Here is a 20,615-nt window from a genome sequence, read left to right as displayed (position 1 = left end):
TAGGCAGTTTTTTGAGGTGAGCGATACCTGAACAAGTTATGATACTGTTGTCAGTCAGTCGTCAAAGAAGTAGGCCTATATAAGCACGAGGCAGAGCGAGAGAGAGAGAGAGAGAGAGAGAGAAAGCTGCCTCCATTAAGATAATTTGAATTTAACCAAAGTGAATGCAACAGTGGGATAAGTAGGCCACAAATAAATGCACCATGGAAACAATGAGAGAATTTGAGGAGTCGACAGTAAACACAGACAGTATCCACAAACTTACATGTGTGCATTTACAACACACAGACTTTTTTATTGTATTATAATTCTCATCAATTATCGTTTTATAATTATGTTGGTATTGGTGTTTTTCCAGAAGTTATGTACAATCAGGTGTCTACTTATAAAACGGTAGAGGTCATTGGGGAAAAACTGTATTTGCACCTAAATACTTAGAGATTTAAAACACTGTGTGTCCTTATGTATTGAATAGTTAGGTAAGAGATAGTGGGTTTGTTTCTTTGTAAATTATGGCATTCATAATCTGCAGTAATATGTAATAGTGATTTTGAACTATACCAGCATATACTATGCTGGTATATCTATACATGTCATAGGGAATTTGGATGAGCAAATGGATGATTAGATTAGACTCAGTTCGATTACATTAGATCAGATTCGATTAAACTTTATTGATCTCTATGGGGAAATTGGGTCATTGCAGCAGGACATAGTAATAGGATACAGCAAAGAAGAATAGCATATTAATAAGAATAGAGCAGACAGGGGTTACATAAATGTACATAGCTGACTATTCTAACACTCAGACTGAATGAAATTGTGTTAAAAAAAAAAGTCTGGGGGGCGCTATTGAGCAATGAGGCAGTAAGACGCTCTCTCGACTGGCAAATTAACTTTAAAAATATATAATTTAAACACTTTGATCGAATTTAGTACATCTTAAGTCTATATTAGTGACTGAGAACACCTTGGTCCAACTTTTTCGCGCCGGGGACAGGATGAAGTCAAGTTTGAAGAACAAAAAAAAGCCAACTGAAGCAGGCCTGGCCGCATCGGACTCACCTGACGACCTCACCCCACGCAGCACTGCTCAACAGCCGACCGATGCTAATATCCTTCATGCCATCAACTCACTCCGCTCCGACCTACAAGCCACCAAGGTTGAAATATGCCAAACAATTGACACTCGGGTCGCCGGAGTTGCATCTACAATTAGAGGAGAACTGTCCGCTTTGAAATAGGAAACCCAGGCCGCTACATTAGCCCTGCGAGCCGTGGTCGACAAACACAACTCTACCATCACGGACCTAGAACGATCGGCCACGCACTCGTCGGACGCCATTGTCAAGCTCCAGACGTGGTGGCGGCTGGTAATCCCTTTAGCACAAGTGCCGACATTTAGAGCTGATGGTTAGGTTTAAGATTAGCATTGCCATACACTGCAATTAACACACTGGCTGTTGGTTAGGCTTCGTTAAGTGCCTTTCTATCTCTTATTACATATTGTTTACATGATAAGTTTTCTTTAAGGACATTTTCTGACAATTGTATCAGTAGAACAGACGGTGTTCTCTGTCCTGTTGTGAGTACACTGCCAACAGTATTAGGATTACTAAATTTCTTGTTCTTTAAAAAAAAATGTTTACATTAGTGTTTTGAATATATCATATTTGTGGAGCCATGTCAAACTTCACTAGAAGTGTTAGTTAAGGGAAGCTGGGCTAAGTTTTTCCTTATGGTTGTTTACATGTGTAATTTATGGTTTAGTTTGATTGGGTTTCCCTCTATAGCTTCCTTAGAGGGGTCGCGCCTTACTTTGTATGTTTCTCTTAGTATAGGCCTGAAAAATACGGTTAGCTTTTGGAAGCTCTCACCCGTCTGAACGGTTGGCTGATGTAGCCCTCACCCGTTATTATAAACTGTAGCTGATTACAGGATTCAAACCCGCTGCAGGATGTCCAGTAAGAGACAGAGAGATGGAGTTGAAGTTCAGAACTTTTATGGTCGAGCTTCTTCACCACATACAGTACATCCACACACACACCCACTAGTACTTTCCAAAGTGCAATAATGTGGTTCTGAAATGAAAATAATAAACATTGTTGAATATGCATATATCGTATTTTTCATATAAATGCATACATATACCTATAAATATGTACATAATTACAGATTCACCCAAGTTAACACTGTTAGCACTGTTAATACAAAAGAGAGAACGTACAAAATAGGAAATCTCAATCTCCCTAATATCAAATATCAACTGCGCATGCGTGGATGCGTTGCGGTAGAAAAGTTTTGAAGCTTCCACACAATATCAATAAACAGTGTGACATGCTACAGCAACGTCACCGGAACGTACTAGGCAGTGCTAGTAAATAAACACTTCACTTAATAGAACATATGCACAGCAATTACCAGTCCCATTTACACACAACATTAACAATCAAAGTAGTATGCATACGATTAACATTACAGGTTTCAATAGAGCTAACATCAACCGCAAGCTAGCAACAACGTGGCTATTACTAATAACAGCAAATCCTGTATTTTACACAACATACAGCTGCAATCACATTACGCACTACGCAATGACAAGAATTGAAACAATCACAGTTTTTATGCACGCACGACACTTTGGGATATTTCCAGCACCCGAACGAATAACATCTACGTCAGTCTATGCCCAAGATGGAAAGTTCCGGTAGTGGGCGGGGACAAACTGCTAGGTGTACATAACGTGATTGGATAACCATGGTAGTTGACTGACAGCTGTGATAAACAATAGGAAACTGATAAACGTAAATGAAAGATAGAATGAGAAAGGTTGGCCTTTTTAACAAGGCCAGACATTTTGGGTTCAGTTGGTATGGGTCTGGGACTTCTACTTGAGTATTCAATTTAGGATTATTTCAGTCACAATGATGAGGTATACAAGTGCTCGGTATGAGCCTGTGTTATGCAGGGTAATGTAACGCGTGTGAAGAAGGGATGCCAACTTAAACTGATATCATGGAATGTTAAAGGCCTAAATCACCTAGTGAAAAGGGGGAAGATACTATCCCACTTAAAGTCGCTATCCAGTGATATAATTTTTCTCCAGGAAACCCACTTGAACAAGAAGGAATATATTAATCTAAGATGTAGATGGATTGGGCGGACCTACCAGTCTACATGTGCTGTTAGATCTAGAGGTGTGGCTATATTATTTAAAAAAGGTATTCCTTTTACTCATAAATCAACTCTGGCGGAGAGAGGGCAGGTATCTTATAGTATCAGGGGAACTGTTTTCTTTATCTATTACACTGGTTAATATATATGGACCTAACGTTGATTCTCCGGCATTTTATAAGCATGTCCTTGCTCAGATTTCTGACATATCTCAGACCAACTTAATTGTGACCGGAGATTTGAATCTAGTTTTGGACCCATACTTGGACCGCTCATCCTCCCGCAGAGCTGCGCCTACACACGAATTGATTATTTCTTAATAGACACTAAGTTGTTGCCTTACACCTGTAATGTGAAATACCATGACATTATGATATCGGACCATGCTCCCGTGTCCCTCTCTTTAAATTTAGAAAACATATCTCAGTCTGAGAGACTCTGGAGACTTGATCCACAACTTTTAAAAGAGCCAGACTTTTGTGTGTTCCTCAGAAAACAAATCTTATTTTTCTTTGAAATGAACGATCTTCCTGGGATGTCTCCATCAATACTTTGGGAAACGATGAAGGCCTACCTAAGGGGATGTATTATATCTTTCCAGGCTGCAAGTAGGAAAAAGAGACGAGCTGAATTAGTGGAATTGGAACAAAAAATTTAACTTTTGGATCAGGAAAATGCTGTACAACCATCCACAGCCACCCATAAGAAAATATTATCTCTGAGATATAAATACAATCAATTACTCTCGGACCGAATCACAAGGGCATTTTTGTTTACACAGCAGAAATACTTCGAATTTGGGGAGAAATCGCACAGGTTACTGGCTAGACAACTTAGGAAATTGGAGAGTGAACGTACAATAAGTAAAATCAAATCTGATGACAGTGATTTGTTAACATCTCAAAAAGATATTAATCACAGATTTAGGCAATTCTATGAGTCCCTGTACTCCTCTAGGGCTATTAACGATGATTCGGTTGTTCAGAATTTTCTAGATCGTTGTGATCTCCCCACCCTGAAGCAGGAGGATCGTGATTTTCTCAATAGAGACCTCTCGATTTTAGACATACAAAGTACAATTAAATCATTGAAGAGAGTTAAGGCCCCGGGTCTGGATGGATACCCTGGAATTTTATAAGAAATTCTGTGATGTCCTCTCACCTCACCTGTTGAATATGTACGCACAATTGTATAAGGATAGCACTTTACCTCCAACACTGAATGAAGCCATCATAACAGTAATCCCCAAAAAAGGAAAAGGTCCAGAGGAAGTGAGTAGTTACAGGCCAATTTCACTTTTGACGTGTGACCAAAAGATATTGGCCAAAACTCTGGCTGATAGACTCAGTAGTCTAATGGGTAAACTTATCCACCCTGACCAGGGTTTCATACCAAACAGACATTCTTTTTTTAATCTTAGACGTCTTTACAATATAATTTACTGTCCGTCTAACTGCACAGACGAACTGGTCGTCCTTTCTCTTGATGCAGAGAAGGCTTTTGACCAACTCGAGTGGCCTTACCTTTTTGCAGCCTTGAGAAGATACGAGGTCGGTGAGCAGTTTGAGTCATGGTTAAAAACTCTCTACAGTAACCCCTGTGCTAGGATCATTACGAATAAGATGCTTTCTCCTCAATTCCGGTTACATCGTGGTTCCAGACAGGGTTGTGCTTTATCTCCACTGCGTTTGCCCTGGCCATAGAGCCCTTAGCCCAAGCCATTCGTTCTGACCCCCAGATACATGGATATGTTTCTAAAGATACAATAAGTAAAATCTCGCTATATGCGGATGATATTTTGTTATATATAACCAAACCTCAATCTACTATTCCAGCTGTCTTAGACTTAATTTCTCATTTTGGAACATTCTCAGGTTATAGGATTAATTGGTCTAAGAGTGAGTTGATGCCAATCAAGCTTCATGACCCCTCTGATTTGCAAAATTTTCCATTCAAGATTGCCCATCACAAATTTACATACTTGGGGATAGGGGTAACAAAAAACTTTCACTCCCTGTATAAAGCCAACTTCCCCCCTCTGGTGGCCAAACTACAGAATAATATTCAATTTTGGGGGTCCCTCCCTATCTCCCTAGCAGGTAGAGTCAATGCCATAAAAATGGTTTTCTTGCCCCAAATTCTCTATCTTTTCCAGAATATCCCTATATTTCTTCCTAAGGTCTTTTTCAAGCAACTGGACTCGATTATTGTTCCATTTTTGTGGGATTACAAAGCGCACAGAATTGGCAAAAATCACCTCTGCAAATCAAAGTCAGAAGGTGGTATGGCTCTTCCAAACTTTTCTTTATATTACTATGCCTGTGCTCTCCGAACTATCATCATGTGGCTAGATCATACGTTTACACATCCTGTTTGGATTAAAATGGAAAGAGTGTGCCCCCTTTGATATTGGTGCCATTATTTTATCACCAACAAAGATAAACAACTCAGCTTACAATTGCAATAGCATGATTCACAGCACCATCCGCATCTGGAAACAGATGAAAGCTCAGTTTAAATTAGAGACTGTTTCTTGCCGTTTACTGATTGCTGGGAATCCCTCATGTGTTCCATCTACTATAGATTCTGCTTTTACACAATGGAGAGATCTTGGTATCCGGACTATTGGTGACTTTTTCTTAGAAGGAATTTTTGCATCCTTTGATCAACTCCAGGTCCAATATGGTCTCCCCAGGAATAACTTCTTCAGATATTTACAGATCAGGAGGGTGATGTGAGGAAATATTTTCCCAATCTTGAGAAAACGCAACCTACTTGGTTTGATGATATTTTAAAGGTGGGGGGCAGGGAAAACCACCTAATTTCTCGAATCTATAAACCAATGTTAGATATGAGTTCTCCTTCTATGGGAAAAATTAAAGTACTTTGGGAGCAGGAACTAGGATTGAATATTGAGGATGAGCTTTGGAAAGGCGCATTAGTGAACATACACGAATGCTCAGCTAACACTAGACACTGCCTTATTCAATTTAAGATTATTCACAGACTACACTATACCAAGGCAAGGCTTCACAAAATGTTTTCACATGTTTCCCCGCTGTGCGATAAATGTCTTATTGAGGAAGCCACTCTTCTCCACAGCTATGTCCTATGTCCTAAACTGACCCCTTTCTGGACTAATGTATTTAGAACTTTATCAGATATGCTACAAGTAGTATTGAAACCTGACCCACTTTTGATTGTGCTCGGGGTATCCGCTGACCTGTCCAACTGCTGTCTTATGCCCTTATTATAGCAATGAAATTGGTTTTAAAGTTTTGGAAAAGAAAGGAGGTCCTGTCCGCTAAAATGTGGCTGGAAGAAATGACAAGACTTTCTCACCTTGAGAGACTAAGATTTGCTCTGGCAGAGAGACTTGGTCAGTTTGATAAGACTTGGCATCCCCTTCTCCGTTATCTTGACACCGCAATTTGACCTGACTTGTAACGCTTCCTTATTAGAGTAACCCAATCTCTGAAGTCTCTGGGTATGTGGGGTGGGGGTGGGGGTGGGGGTGGGGGGGGTTTAGGGGTAGCCTCCTCAGTAGGTGTGCTCCTTAATTTGTGTTGCTTTGTTTACCATGTTCGGGCCTGCATGCTCGTTTCTGTTTTTGTTTATGTTTGTTGCAAAATTCAAAATAAAAAACATTTGAACTAAAAAAAAAAAAAGTCTGAATTAACAGGATGCAAAATAGCAGCAGTAGGATCAGTAGCAGCAGAATTTACTGAGACACAAAGACAATATGAGATTTGTGCAATATGACTTTTTAAAATATATAGAAATTGAGAATGAGAAAATATGTGAAAGACTATATATATACGGTGTGTAAAGAGGTATGTCCAGACAATTTTATGGTATTATGAGACTTCACAGAAAAGCTCAGAATTAAAGCTCTCAGTGCAGGGTTTATTTTATTTAACCTTTAATCAATCATGTTAGTCACATTTAGATCAAGTGTCTTTTTCTAGAGAGACCTGGCCAAGAAGGCAGCATCAAGACAAACAGAAAAGTTGTAGACAAACAACACACACAAGAAAAATCCAATCCAAATTGTACCAAAGAAGAGGGACTCTGGAACACATCCTCAGCTCATGCTCGAAAGCCTTGGGAGAGGGACGTTACCGATGGCGCCACGACCAAGTCCTGAAGGTGATCGCGGAGACCATTGATAGTGCCATCAGCTGCAGCAAACTCCTAGGCCCAGGAAGCCAGAACATCGCTTTTGTGAGAGCAGGAGAGGAGCCTAGGCTTCGCCCAAAGACATCAAGTGGGCTCCTAGGAACATCTGATGACTGGCAATTGAACATCGACATATAGGGAGGCAGCTCAATTTCCCAGACACCATTGCCGTAACCACGCTCAGGCCAGACATGGTTCTGCTGTCAGGGAAATCAAGACAGGTGGTCATGCTGGAAGTGACTGTCCCCTGGGTAGAATGATGGAGGAGGCCAATGAAAGGAAGAGAGCCAAGTTTGACGACTTGGTGGAGGAGTGCCGCAGGCAGGGGTTGCGTGCGTGGTGTATTTCTATTGATGTAGGCTGTAGAGGATTTGCTGGCCAGTCTCTCTGCAAGGCCTACAGCTTCCTGGGAATCACTAGCACACACAAGAGGAAAGCCATCAGAACCACCGTGGATGCAGCAGAAAAGGCATCCAGATGGTACTTGGACACAAGCTGGGGCCTGATCAACCTCAGCTGGGTTGCCTGGGCGAGGGTGTCTGATGTTGAAAGACCCGAAACACCCAATGACCCCAGGTTACATCACTGAAGAGGTCCATGGTGATCACTGTAAACAACTTACATTTCTAGAATTTCAACCTTCCTGTAGTAAAATTCAATAACATAATCATTATTGTGTTAACAGGAAAAACGTTATTACATAACCATAAGTAACTTTTATTACATTAATGGTAAATGTACTTCGTTAACAGGATTATTACACTATTAGCTGCAAATTGTCATTGCATTAATGGTTTCCTATGTTAATGGAGAGTTATTATATTATCAATTATATCAACCACTGAAAATTGTCAGAACAATATTTTCCCCAATGTCCTGAGAATTACCTCAACTTTCATGACATCCTTGCATGGGAAGTAGGTCAGGAGATATTCACTGACATTATTTCTGGTCATATGACAGGAAGTATGATGCAGTATTTTCCTGACGAGTTATGTTAACTGTTAACTGCCAGTTGCCAAAAATAAACAGCAGTGACTGACACAGAAAAACAAAGTACTTGTGAGCTCTTGGTCATGCTCCTAAAATAAAGCCGCTGGCATGCAGCTGGCATGTTTATCGACAATAGAGTTATTCAACATGCTTCATGCAATCCACCACAATATCAGCTTCCCCATCACATGCAGAGCAGTGAGCCCTGAGGCGACAACCAGGCCTTTCCTGCTTCAACACACTAGGCTGGAGAGGAGCCGTGATGCAATAATAAGTCCCTCCCAGAATTTGGGATTTTGCGATTGCAATAATTAATGCAAATTAAATCTCAGCAGTATTTGCTAGAAATTGCTTGAACTTACAAAATTACCAAATTTGTTCTGCATAAAATGAACTGCCTAAACAACAGAACACTTGTCATTTTGGCCAATCATTGCACTTTTTTCAAAACAACAACAATAATAAATAAATATAATAAATACATATAACAAGCAGCCATTAGTGGGCTCCAAGCTTATGGGATAAATAATTTGATAGTCAGAATATAAGTTTGATTCATCATTTTAGAAAAGTTCTACATCTCAAAGCTACAACATTTCGGTGACAGTCCTGCAACTGCAGGTAAAATGGTGCCTGACATATTGCCATTTGAAAAATCGCCAATTTGTCCTGTTAGTGGCGCAATTCAGCATGACCAAATGTGGTCTGACACACTTCGGGTCACCTGTTTGTGCCTCTTTGTTGACTTCTTTTTTGTGTCACGGTCCAACGGTTACAAGTATCAAAAATCTGTGATACAAAGATCACGTAGGCAGTTGATATATGTTTGTGTAAAATTTGGTGGAGATTAAGGCAACTTGTTAGGAGAAAATAAAGAAAAATTGTTGCAAGGTTGGCCTGATGGTGGCGCTATGTAGGCAAGACAAAATGTGGTCTGTCACACTTTGGAGTCCATCCCATGTGTGTGAAATTTGGTTGCTCTAGCATAAAGCGTTTAGGAATTACGCTTCATTTCCTGTTTGCACGTTTTTGCGGTCAACTTCAATCAGGGAGACTCTGGAAACACAAAATGATTTATTGAAAAAGATTTGGTGGGAACCTAAATCTAGCAGTTTATGGCACTCCTTTATCCCAGAGGCAATAAGCAATTTTCCGACCACTGGAGGGTGACAGAAACCGTGACACATTTGTAAATAAAGCACAGCAAAGGCTAATAGCTAAGCTAAACGTACCTAAGGAGAAGTGTCGGCGTTCAGTCTTGCGTTGCCAGATTTTGCCAAGTGAAGAGGTAGGTAGCAAGTCTACTAGTTTAACAAGTTTACTCACTCGCTTCATCGATTCCACCATTACGACAATTTTTTTCAGGAATGAGAGTGTGCCGCTTTTAAACAGCGAGGGAGGAGACAAGCTAGTTTTAAAAAACTGAAAAGCTACTGAATGGACCAGGAGGAACTTCATTTTGTTGCAGAATTTGACAACAAGGTTTAGAAAAGAGGTGAAAACAGCAACACAGCTGGCCCGTATGTGTGGATATTAGTTTATATCATTATGTCTCAATGAAATCTCCAAATAGCACACGTTAGTTTCAGGATTGGTTATAAGGTCTGATATCGCTTATTGCAGGTTTAAATATGTAACTGCAGTTTGTCGTGTGAAAAAAGGCCCTTTCTCTGCTTATGCATACTTAGGGGTATGATGTAGGCCTACAGCTTTTTGTTGGATATAAATTATATTGTGTGATATGTTCCCTTGATGTTATTGTGTATTCTAACTGCTTGCTCTGAAATGAATTGCACCATTGGGGATAATAAAGATTTCTCTACTATACTGTACTGTACTGTATTGTACTGTACTGTACTGTACAACATTTGACATTAAAACTCTCCACTGAAACCAATAATAATAATATTCATCTAGCAAGGCAGAACTTGAGCTACTTTGTAAACTGCTCCATGTAAAGTGAATGCTGATGCTTCTAGACCACACAGTTCAGTCACTGTTGCACTCATCATCACATGCTTTACTGTCTGAATTCATTGTTGAATGAATGAGTATGAATTCATTGTTTCTCCAAAATGTCCATGGCATTTCCATAACCAGTCCAAGTTGGATGAAATATGCATATTCATCTTTACAAAGAGTCTTTGGTTGGTTGTGGCGACAGCTGGACGGTTACATGTTCAGCAGCCCTGGTTGCATCATCTTAATGATCTGACGCTGTAGAGACTTCCTCAGTCTCTCTTCACTCTGTACCAGAAAGGCAGAAAGGGAAGACTGTTTTTCTGAACTACCTTAGATTGCAGTTGTACCAAGTCAGTATCAAATTCTACATCCTGCTTTAAAATGGTAATGCTAGAGGTCCTGTTTTTTTTAAAATTCTGTCTTGCATCTTTGGTGCTAAGCGCTCATTGCTGTGTTGTTGTGTTGCACTTCCCAAAGATAATTTGTGAATCAAGTGATGATGCCGTGGTGGCTATCACTGCTCATGCTAACTACCCAGCTCTTCTTCTGTCTATTCCAAACAAACCAGAAACTTAAAACACATCACTTCCTCTGTGGGGAGTATTGTTCCACACGCAGGTGTTTGGAATGCTTTCAGAAACTGGCTATGGGTTGAATCACTATTGTGTTATAGCAATCAGATAGAATTCTATTAACTGAAACCAGTGGACAGATGCTACAATTAGGGATATATGGGTTCTCGTTTGGCACCGGTTAAAATGCTAGCTGCTGAACCAGCTGTGTGTGTGTGTGTGTGTGTGTGTGTGTGTGTCTGTGTGTGTGTGTGTGTGTGTGTGTGTGCGTGCTTTATGACTCTCCCAAGGGTCTGTCGGTCCATGGGAGTGGAATAGCATGGTAATAGAGTTAGGTCATGGGAAAGCTTTCATCCAGGGATAACAGACTGACTCACCCAGATGCTCTCTCTCTCTCTCTCTCTCTTTCTTTCTCTCTCTCTGCCCCCCCCCCCCCCAACACTTATTGTAGATTAAAACTTCTGAGTTACGAATAATTATCATTTACTCATTACAAATGTCACTCTAAGGCAAATGTATTTTACACCGGGCTAGTAGTCCTACAACTATATCATGTCAGCGATCTTCTCACTGCAGCTTCTCAATCAAATACAACGGTAACTGTAGAACCTATAGCTAAATGCAGTCTAAATGAATGGAACATGGTACATCTTCCATTGTGTTTTTTTTTTTAACTTGTTAGCAATATTTCTTTGACATTTCTTTGAAGTTTATATTTATAAGGGTATATGCCCATTTGTGCACTCATTACTACATATTTCAACTGGCCATGCCTTGCTAATACTGTTTAGCTTGCAAGCATATTACTTTAAACAATTCTTTGAACAATTCCAGTGTAAAATGGTTTATATTCAGGCCCAGGGCAGCTTGGGAATCTTAGCTTTGTATGTTAACAGAGACCCCAGTTTCTCATGGTGATATCTGATGGCAATGAGATCATAGTTGCCTACTACGCCCATGTGGCAGAAATATGCCTCCACAGTTTCTAGAGGGGATTTTCAAAATCAGAGGGCATCACAGTGTCTTAGTGTTTAGCACTGGGTCCTCACAGCCAGAAGGTTGCGGGTTTGATTCCCAGTCCTTTCTGTGTGAATTAATGAATTTTCAAATACTGAAGACTGAACACAAGGGACTCATTTAAAATGCTCAAACTATGATACATTACCTTGTTCTTTAGACAGCCGCCTACTGACTGATGATATATAGCAGACTGTTTTAGGATTCAAGGCCACACAGAGAGAACTTGGTGTAACTCCTTACTCCTTACTAACCTAAAGGAAACTCAGAGCCAAAAAATTACAAAAGTCACACCTTCTCAAATGTTTTGCTTAACTCCAACAACATGTGGCGAATGGTTATACCAGCAAATGAAATATCCAATATTAAAAGGTTGCCTTATTAGCAACCTTTAGACAAAACACAATGGTGTAGTACACTAACAAAACAGTAGAGTTTGCTGTTCCTCCACTTCTCTCTGGATTCAAGTCCACAAGACTGTTCCACTCAAATTAGTCCAACTCAAATGTATCCAGCTCCAGGTAAGAAAGGCAGCAGCAACCAACCTCAATTTGTCATTTTAACCCTGTGAGATTCTGCTTCATAAAAATACAACATGTCATTAAAAACGTATTTATGGGTGTAATGCTTGGTGGATTAGTTTTAAACTGAAGCAAATTGCGCTTGCAATTGGTGATGCAGGGAGCCTCTCTTTTCGAGGACTTTTTTGCACCAAAATTTCCTAGTGAAACACAAAAACTCTATCCGCTTAGCTGAGCAATTGAGGCACAAAAAATGTGCATACTGCCCTCGAAACCCAATGTTACTTAATCTGGACCTAATTACTCTGAAACCCAGTTCTAATCCTAACGTATCTACTGGATAAATGTCTTCAATTCCTCCCAGCCCATATGACAGTGCCAACCTATACCCAGCATTTTCAGTTAAAGAGAGCACACAAGGAAGAGAGTCAACAGGAATTACCAGCCTCTGGAACATTTGTTATTCTGCTTGAACTTCAAAAGTGTGCGACTGGGAATCAGAGTCCATTACATGCAAACTCATCAATGAAGACTTCTGATTTTTCCTATCCACTCAATACATATAATGATCACTTGACATATTTTGGTTTAATGACTGGTTTGACAAATTGAGTACAGCCCATCTCAACCTGTAGGCCCGCCTCTGTACAATAATATTTCTGACAACACTTAAAAATGAAGGAGACTCACTATGGTATCATGCAGACCAATTGGACCTAGCCTACATTCTCACAGCAACCTCAAGTTGGACATATTGTCCCTTGCCATCTTAGGTTCAATTCACAAAGATGACTAAAATGGAAATGTTTGATGTGTGTTGTACTATGGGCACTATGGAATAACATCATCCTTGGGTTTTATGTTCAAGCTGTAATCTAAAGTGCTGCACATTGGACACAAACTCAAGTTGAAAACATACTGAATTTTGTAAAACATTTGTAAAATTACCCTTTTCTGTCCTGTTTTTTGTAAGAAATATCCTTTTTGACATGTTCTCTTTTATGCTACCTTTGAAATCTATTGACTTGAAGGGCCTAGCGGTGGATAACTTTGCATGTTTACAGCCTCAAATAGCAGCGAGAGGTAACTGAATTTTGAGGAGTTCATTACCCAGAAATCCTGTAAGGTTATGTCAGTAAACTAAAATGTCTTTTTCTTATTGTGCGTTCATGTGCTGGTGGGAAGATCTGACATCCGGGACTTCCAAGTTGGCTGCGTTGCTTTGCATTCATGTGCTATTTTGTCAGAAAATCAAACCCGGAAGACATACAATAAACAAACATACACCTTAATAAAGGTGCATGTGTATGTGTTTTCTTACTATTGACTGACACAAAACATGATTTTTTTCGCCCTGTTGAGAAGGTTAAAGGTCACTATTGTGTCATAATTCGGAAACTTAATTATCTGACTTTGGAGGGGGTTCATGTGAAATGTCCAAGTTTGAAATACATTTTTCCAATATATCCGATAGCACATGAATACACAGTTAGCGTGTGGTGGGGGTGGAGGTGGTGAAGAGGTGCAGTCCTCGTTGGTGAGTCCAGGGCTGCATTTGGAATGAGATACTACTCACACTGTACACACTACATGCAACATGTTACTCTATGGCACATGTAGTATGTTTAGTATCATAGTACCCCATTTTGAGCACGGCCCAGCTTTCTCTGGACAGAGAACTCACTCACTGCTGTTTAGGAGACACCTTTAGTGACTAAAAATTAGCCACCAGTGCTTATTCTTTAGTCACTAGTCACTATTTTGCCTGTTACTAGTCGCTATTGTAATTTTACAATACATACTATTACTTGTTATTACTAGTAAAACTAGAAAGGTGAGTATTAAAAACCAAATTAGTCTATATTACCTATTAAATTAAAACTAGTATCTATTATATAGCAACCAGTAAAATTACAATAGTAGCAAGCAAGCAAAACTTTATTAGTGACTAGTGACTAAAAAAAGAAGTGTCTAGTGTCCCCATCAGAAGGCATGGACTTACTGATTCAGCATCATTTTCTTACCAGGGATGTAGTGGAGAGTTAACCCATCCAAACTGAGTTTACCCACCTTCTTTATTTATAGAATAGAGTTTATTCATCTTTTTAGCTTGGCATAAATCCATATGATGTAAATTCATAGTATACATCATAGTAAGTAGTATCAAACTGATAGAAGTCTTATGAGGATAGGGTCTTTTAAGGAACAAGAGTACAGTTTGTGCTTTTCTGAAAATATAATTCAATTCTATTTGTGGTTGGTTGTCTTATAATGATCACAGACTGGAGGTCATAATTTACCCTCTTTTTTATTAAACACTACATCACTGGCTCTTACCCAGTGCCATGATGTGCCATTTCCTCACCCCACAATTCCTTCATCACCAGTGCCCATTTGTCCCAAAATGTTTAATGTGAATCAGAATTATACAGACCTTACAATCCCCTTTTTGCAATCCACGGTCAGAATGATCTTCCTGATTTTGAGTCAGTTTTACAAAAATCTGCCATATAGGATCATTCTGATCCAGCATGTATTCCTATGCATTCTGTACTTGGTTTCAATTCACAAAGATGACTAAAATGGAAATGTTGGATGTGTGTTGTACTATGGGCACTATGGAATGACATTCTGATCCAGCATATATTCATATGCATTCTGTACTTGTGCAGGTAAGTGACATACAAACTGTCTTTTACACTTTTTCATCTAGTTCAATCATGTCTTTCTGGCCTCACATGTTACCATTATTTGTCCATTGGATGGTGAGATAGAGGTCTATTTAAAGAGTAACAATGCCGGTCATATTGTCAACATTTGAGCCCAAATGTGCCTGTGCTGTATTTATCTCATTAAACCTAGCTCAGTTCGCCCTCCAGTGGTTAAAACGAACAGTTGATGTTCAGTTGAAGGTACAACCATGTACGAGGACAATTGTTCTAAGATATGTAATTACATATTTTATGCTTTCAACCAAAGATCCATATAACACAAAGGCTCACTGCAGTATTGATAGCTGCTCTTAGTGTTTTCTTTGGTCGGTGTGACAGTATCTGCTGTTTTGGCTTATTCAATTTTGGGACATGTCTTCATTGTTTTGAGAGCTTGATTGTTCTCAAAACTGCGGCCTTTTCCAACTATCTGCCAGCTATGGCATTGATAAGGCAATTTGGGCTACCTTGACACTTGATGTTAATGTCAATATTAATAGCCAGTTGTAGATCAATTACTCCCTAATGCACTGTAGGATCTCCTGCATACCCTGATGTGGCCCCTGCCATATTTCTTTTTCAGTAGTTATTCATGAATGTGAGTCATGAATCATGAATATAGAGATAGTTCAATTTATAATCCAATGTTACTGAAGATGAAAATGAGGACTTTAATTATTGGCTGTGTGGGTTTGTGAGTTTTTGGGTTGTTAGTTAGCATCCTGCCAATTACAATTACAATTTCCCATTTGGCAGACGCTTTTATCCAAAGCGACGTACACATGACATTTTAATACAACACGTGAGGATCTAGTCAGGAGAGAACAACGAGAGTAAGTGCCAGTGCATTGATATGGAATAATCTCTTTTACTTGTCTTGATTTGGTACTAGTAGTCATTTGCAGAGCCAGAAGAGAGTGGCATGTGTAAAAGAAAAGAGAAGACAGAGCAGTGAGGAAAATGGATTTGACCTCTATATTCTATATTAAGTATTAATTCACTGCATTAAACTATAAAACACACTTACATTTATTTTATAAAAAAGGGGGGCCCAGAGCAATATTGTTTCAAGGGGCCCAGAATTCCTAGCTACGTCCGTGGGCACGTCATGTTACGGGAAACTATAATATCCTTAAAATATTTCTGTATAACATGTCAGTCTTACTCAGTAGTGACTTTATAGTGTCCCTAAAGGACAGACTTGTTTCAAGACATTTTTTTTTACCAGCTTTTTTAAACAGAATTAAAATAATTAATGAGATACTGTAGGCCTATTCTGCATAACATATAGACCTATTCTAACAGGCTTACTTTCATGTTGTGCACCCTTTGAATTGCAAAAGTTCATTCACTGATGTAGTCTGTTTTCTTTTTTTTCTGACAATCAACTTGTATCCTTTTGCATGTGTCCATGTATTATTCGCCTTTTCAGTGAATGCTTTGGGTGCTATATTATACCATAACAATAAAACAGTTTATCCTTGATGTTATTATACTATTAATGTTTGAAGAATAGTTAGTAGAGTATTTGATGAGTTAATCCATGATGTTATTATGTGATATTAGGTGAATGTTGCTGCCTATCTTATGGTGCTATATGACAGTATAGCCTGATGTTTTCATTTGTATGATAGTATATCATTCTGTTAAGCCCTGAATTGGACCTCTATATGAATGCTCAGTGTGGATTATGGCACAAGGGATAGTAACATTATATTGATAAATGCTTATACTATTGTTTGAAGCATAGTTCTAAAAATTGAAAAGGCTTTTTAGACCAGTGAGTATTTGATGAGTTAATATGTATATTGTATATTTAATGAGATAATGCAGGTGTGTTGTTGACATTTAGTACAATCTGTAACTTTACAGTGTGAGTCACAACACAATTCAACTATTCCATAGAAACTGGAAACAACTGAAATTCAATTTAAAATTTGGCCAGCTAGTTTCTCCTCACCTGTGCAGAATCACCTGCTGTTCCCTGTTCTTTCTAATGACAGCACATTAGAGTGAAAAGCAATGGTGACATTTAAATAAATTGTGAAGAGCATCCCTAAAATTGTAATAAATGTCATGATTGTCAAACAGCTAGTTGTATAAAGCCTATTTGTAACAACTTAACTATGAAGCAGAATATAACTTTTGTGTCATCTTATAGCTATCTGGCCAGCTAATTTCTCTTCACCTGAGCAGACCTGCTGCTGCTCTCTGCTCCTTCTATTAAGAGTGCAGGAGAAAGTGTAAAGCAACAGTAAAATTTACAGTAGGTAGAAATTGATAAAAGTAAATTGTAATACCATGATTGTCAACAAACTGACTCAGCAGTGACTTTAAAATGACTTAAATGTCTTTTGTATGTCTATGTATGACCTATTTGTGTATTTTTCTGTGATTTTATTCTTTTAATTGTGAAGCACTCTGTACTTTGCCTAAGAAAAATGCTTATAATAAAGTTTATTATTATTACTATAGTTTTTTGTATCTCCAATGGCATCTCTATAGTATTCATGTATTCCTATAGGGTTTATTACACGCGCCGCTCTGTGACGCATCAATTCAGCATTTCTAGAACAGCACGGTCAAATCCCACATCCTGCGTTTGGTGTTGAGCGGTGACCACAGGTGGCCTCACTTTAAGACAAAGGTGGTTTGAACTGATTTCCTTTTTCTGCAGGTGGAATTTCCAAGCAGAGAAGAACGCCCACTGCAAAAGAAAAAAAAAGCTGCAGGAAACAAGAAGTAAGCCAAAATGACTCTAGCCTGACAAAGTAGATATCGATTTAGTGGAGATTCGCCTGCATGGCCAACACTTTGACAGGAATATCAGTCATACATAATGGGCCTCTGCCTCCTCATTTTGTACATATAACAATCCAATTTAAAGTTGCTGCTGGTCTAGACGAGGACTTTTCATGACGGATGAAGGATATGGATGAGACTGCACATTTGATGGTTGGTAGCTCTGCTATTAAAATTGATGTCAGGAATTTCAGGCAGCATTTTCATCCAGTGTTTGCTTATTGATAGTGCTTATAATAATATAATGTATTTTTCAGTCAGAAAAGAGTCAAGAGATTGGAGACTTGATGGAAGAGGAGGACAAAGTGATGGTGACAGCAATGATTCTGTGAAATGATGGAGGTATGGCTGCTCCACACATGGTCAGGTAGGTACATGGTTATCCTTCTCTGCTGAGTGGAGGTAATCCCCAGGAAAATCACAAAATGGCACTGAGAGGTAAGTAAAAGTATATATATATATCAATATATCACTGCACTTCATCACCACAGATTGCTGTAGTTTCAAGAAAACATGTTGAATCTGTAATGATCCTTAAGTTTTTCAATTAGGAAACATTCACAGGGTGTCTTAGTACCTCTGCAGTTTTCACTTTTCCTCTTTGCTATCAATGTACTATCTATGAACATACCAGTTGTATAGTGAACACCACACCAGTAATTTCACCTACAATATTTCTTTGAATGCATTGTAACAATGCATTCAAAGAAATATTGTAGGTCAAATTACTGTAGAGCAATCTGGTCTCCACATTTGCCATCATTGCCATGATTAAACCTGAGCAATATAGATTGGACAATAAATCACTGATGTAAGCAGCAACAAGGACCTACAATATGGTCTCTACCCAACAACTATACTTCATTAATCTAAACTGAGCAACAGACATGCATTAGGGTTTCCAGTCCTCTTGAAGTGTCTTTTCTATCTAAAGCTAAGGGGGACATTAGATTACTACTGCTACTGTTGCAGTGGCAGTAGTAGTAGTAGTTCCAGGAGTGGCATGCAAAAAAAAAAGACTACTAAAAAACAGCTACCTCTGCCGCTACTGCTACTACTGCTGCTGCAGTTCCAGTAGTGGCAAAACAAAACAAAAAAAAAGACAAAAAAAAAGTGCTGTTGCAGTGGTACTAGTAGTAGTTCCAGGAGTGGCATGCTGTGACGGCCCTCCTGCTCTGTCAGGGCCTGTTGTCTGTGTGTCTTTTCCAACAAGTCCTCCAACCCATAGAGAGCCTAAGTCCCTCCCCTTCCGGTGGACCACCATGGGACCTTATTTTGGAAAAAATATGTACGGTAGTCAACGGCGAGAGACAAATAATTGTTTGATCCCATTTGAATTGTGCCATGAATTACACATATGATGTTTTGTCAATTTAAAAGATAATTTTGCAAGTCAAGAAAGTCGCAGTTTGTCGTAAAACTGTTGAAATATAAGACTGTGAAAATACGTAATTAGAAAGACTACACACCCAAAAGTCGCGCAAGTGACGTCATAACTTTCTCTCTCCATAAGCTACCCAGAGCCGCTGAAGCTAAGTCCCTCTCAGATAGCAGTAGTATTATACACAACCTGGAAGGTAGACAGTAAGAACGGATTTAAACTGGTTTAGGATAGTTTTAGTACAGTGGGGGCTAATGTTAACGCGATGCCTGTGTGTTTCGTATGTTTCGTTCCATGTTGGTGTTGGTGACGTATATTGTGCGAGACGAGAGATGTAGTTCACTGAGCGGTTTCACACAAAACTAAACGTTACTTTACTGTTTTACGACAAACTGCGACTTTCTTGACCTGCAAAATTATCTTTTAAATTCACAAAACATCATATGTGTAATTTATGGCACAATTCAAACGGGATCAAACAATTATTTGTCTCTCGCTTTTGACTACTGTACATACTTTTTCCGAAATAAGGTCCCATGGGGGACAGCGGAAAGGGAGGGACTTAGGCTCTCTATACGACCACATAGGTCGTTTGTTCCTACCCTCTAATACGACCCACAGGAACGTTTCCTAAATTAGCGCCCCTACCGGCGGCAGGAGATGGCTACGTTGGTCTGCGTCCCCATCACGTGACTGTCAAGTTTCTCTCTGCGGCGAAAAAAAAAATGGCTGACATTCCTTTTATTCTCAGTGGAAAATGCAATATTTTAAGATAGTTTCGGCATTAAAATGTGTTTTGATAACATTTCTAGCGAGAAATGTGCATTTTATTTTCATAATCTTCGTTCAGTGAATGTATATGATGTTTAGTTTGTTAGTTATTACGAAGATTCATTCAGGCTTTCTACTGTTGCTATGGTGGTTGCTATGCACGCTGCTATCGCTCAAACCACAGTTGTAGTTCTTCCGGTTTGCAAAGTGGTTGTAAAAAGATATATCTACTGAATATATCAAATATCTAGTACAGCCGAACTAGTAATTACACTGCATCTAGGTGATCTATGTTAAGAAAAAGTAAAGATGTTGGTTTATTTCAGATATTTTAGCCAAAACAGGAGTCGAACGTGTCAAGTCCGCCCGCAATGCCCTTCCGTGAGCCACGTCATCCAACGTGTGTGTGTGTCGTCTTTTCCTGTCTAATCTCAAACCAGCCCCTACCCACTACCACTTCACTACCAAGTGTCACTCCAAATCAAGTTACACTCGCAGCTGTGGAGGTGCCTTCGGATGAAGGGGGGAGGGT

This window comes from Centroberyx gerrardi, chromosome 7 (assembly GCF_048128805.1).
Source record: "Centroberyx gerrardi isolate f3 chromosome 7, fCenGer3.hap1.cur.20231027, whole genome shotgun sequence".
NCBI classification, from domain to species: domain Eukaryota; kingdom Metazoa; phylum Chordata; class Actinopteri; order Beryciformes; family Berycidae; genus Centroberyx; species Centroberyx gerrardi.
This window is presented reverse-complemented; position numbering follows the sequence as displayed.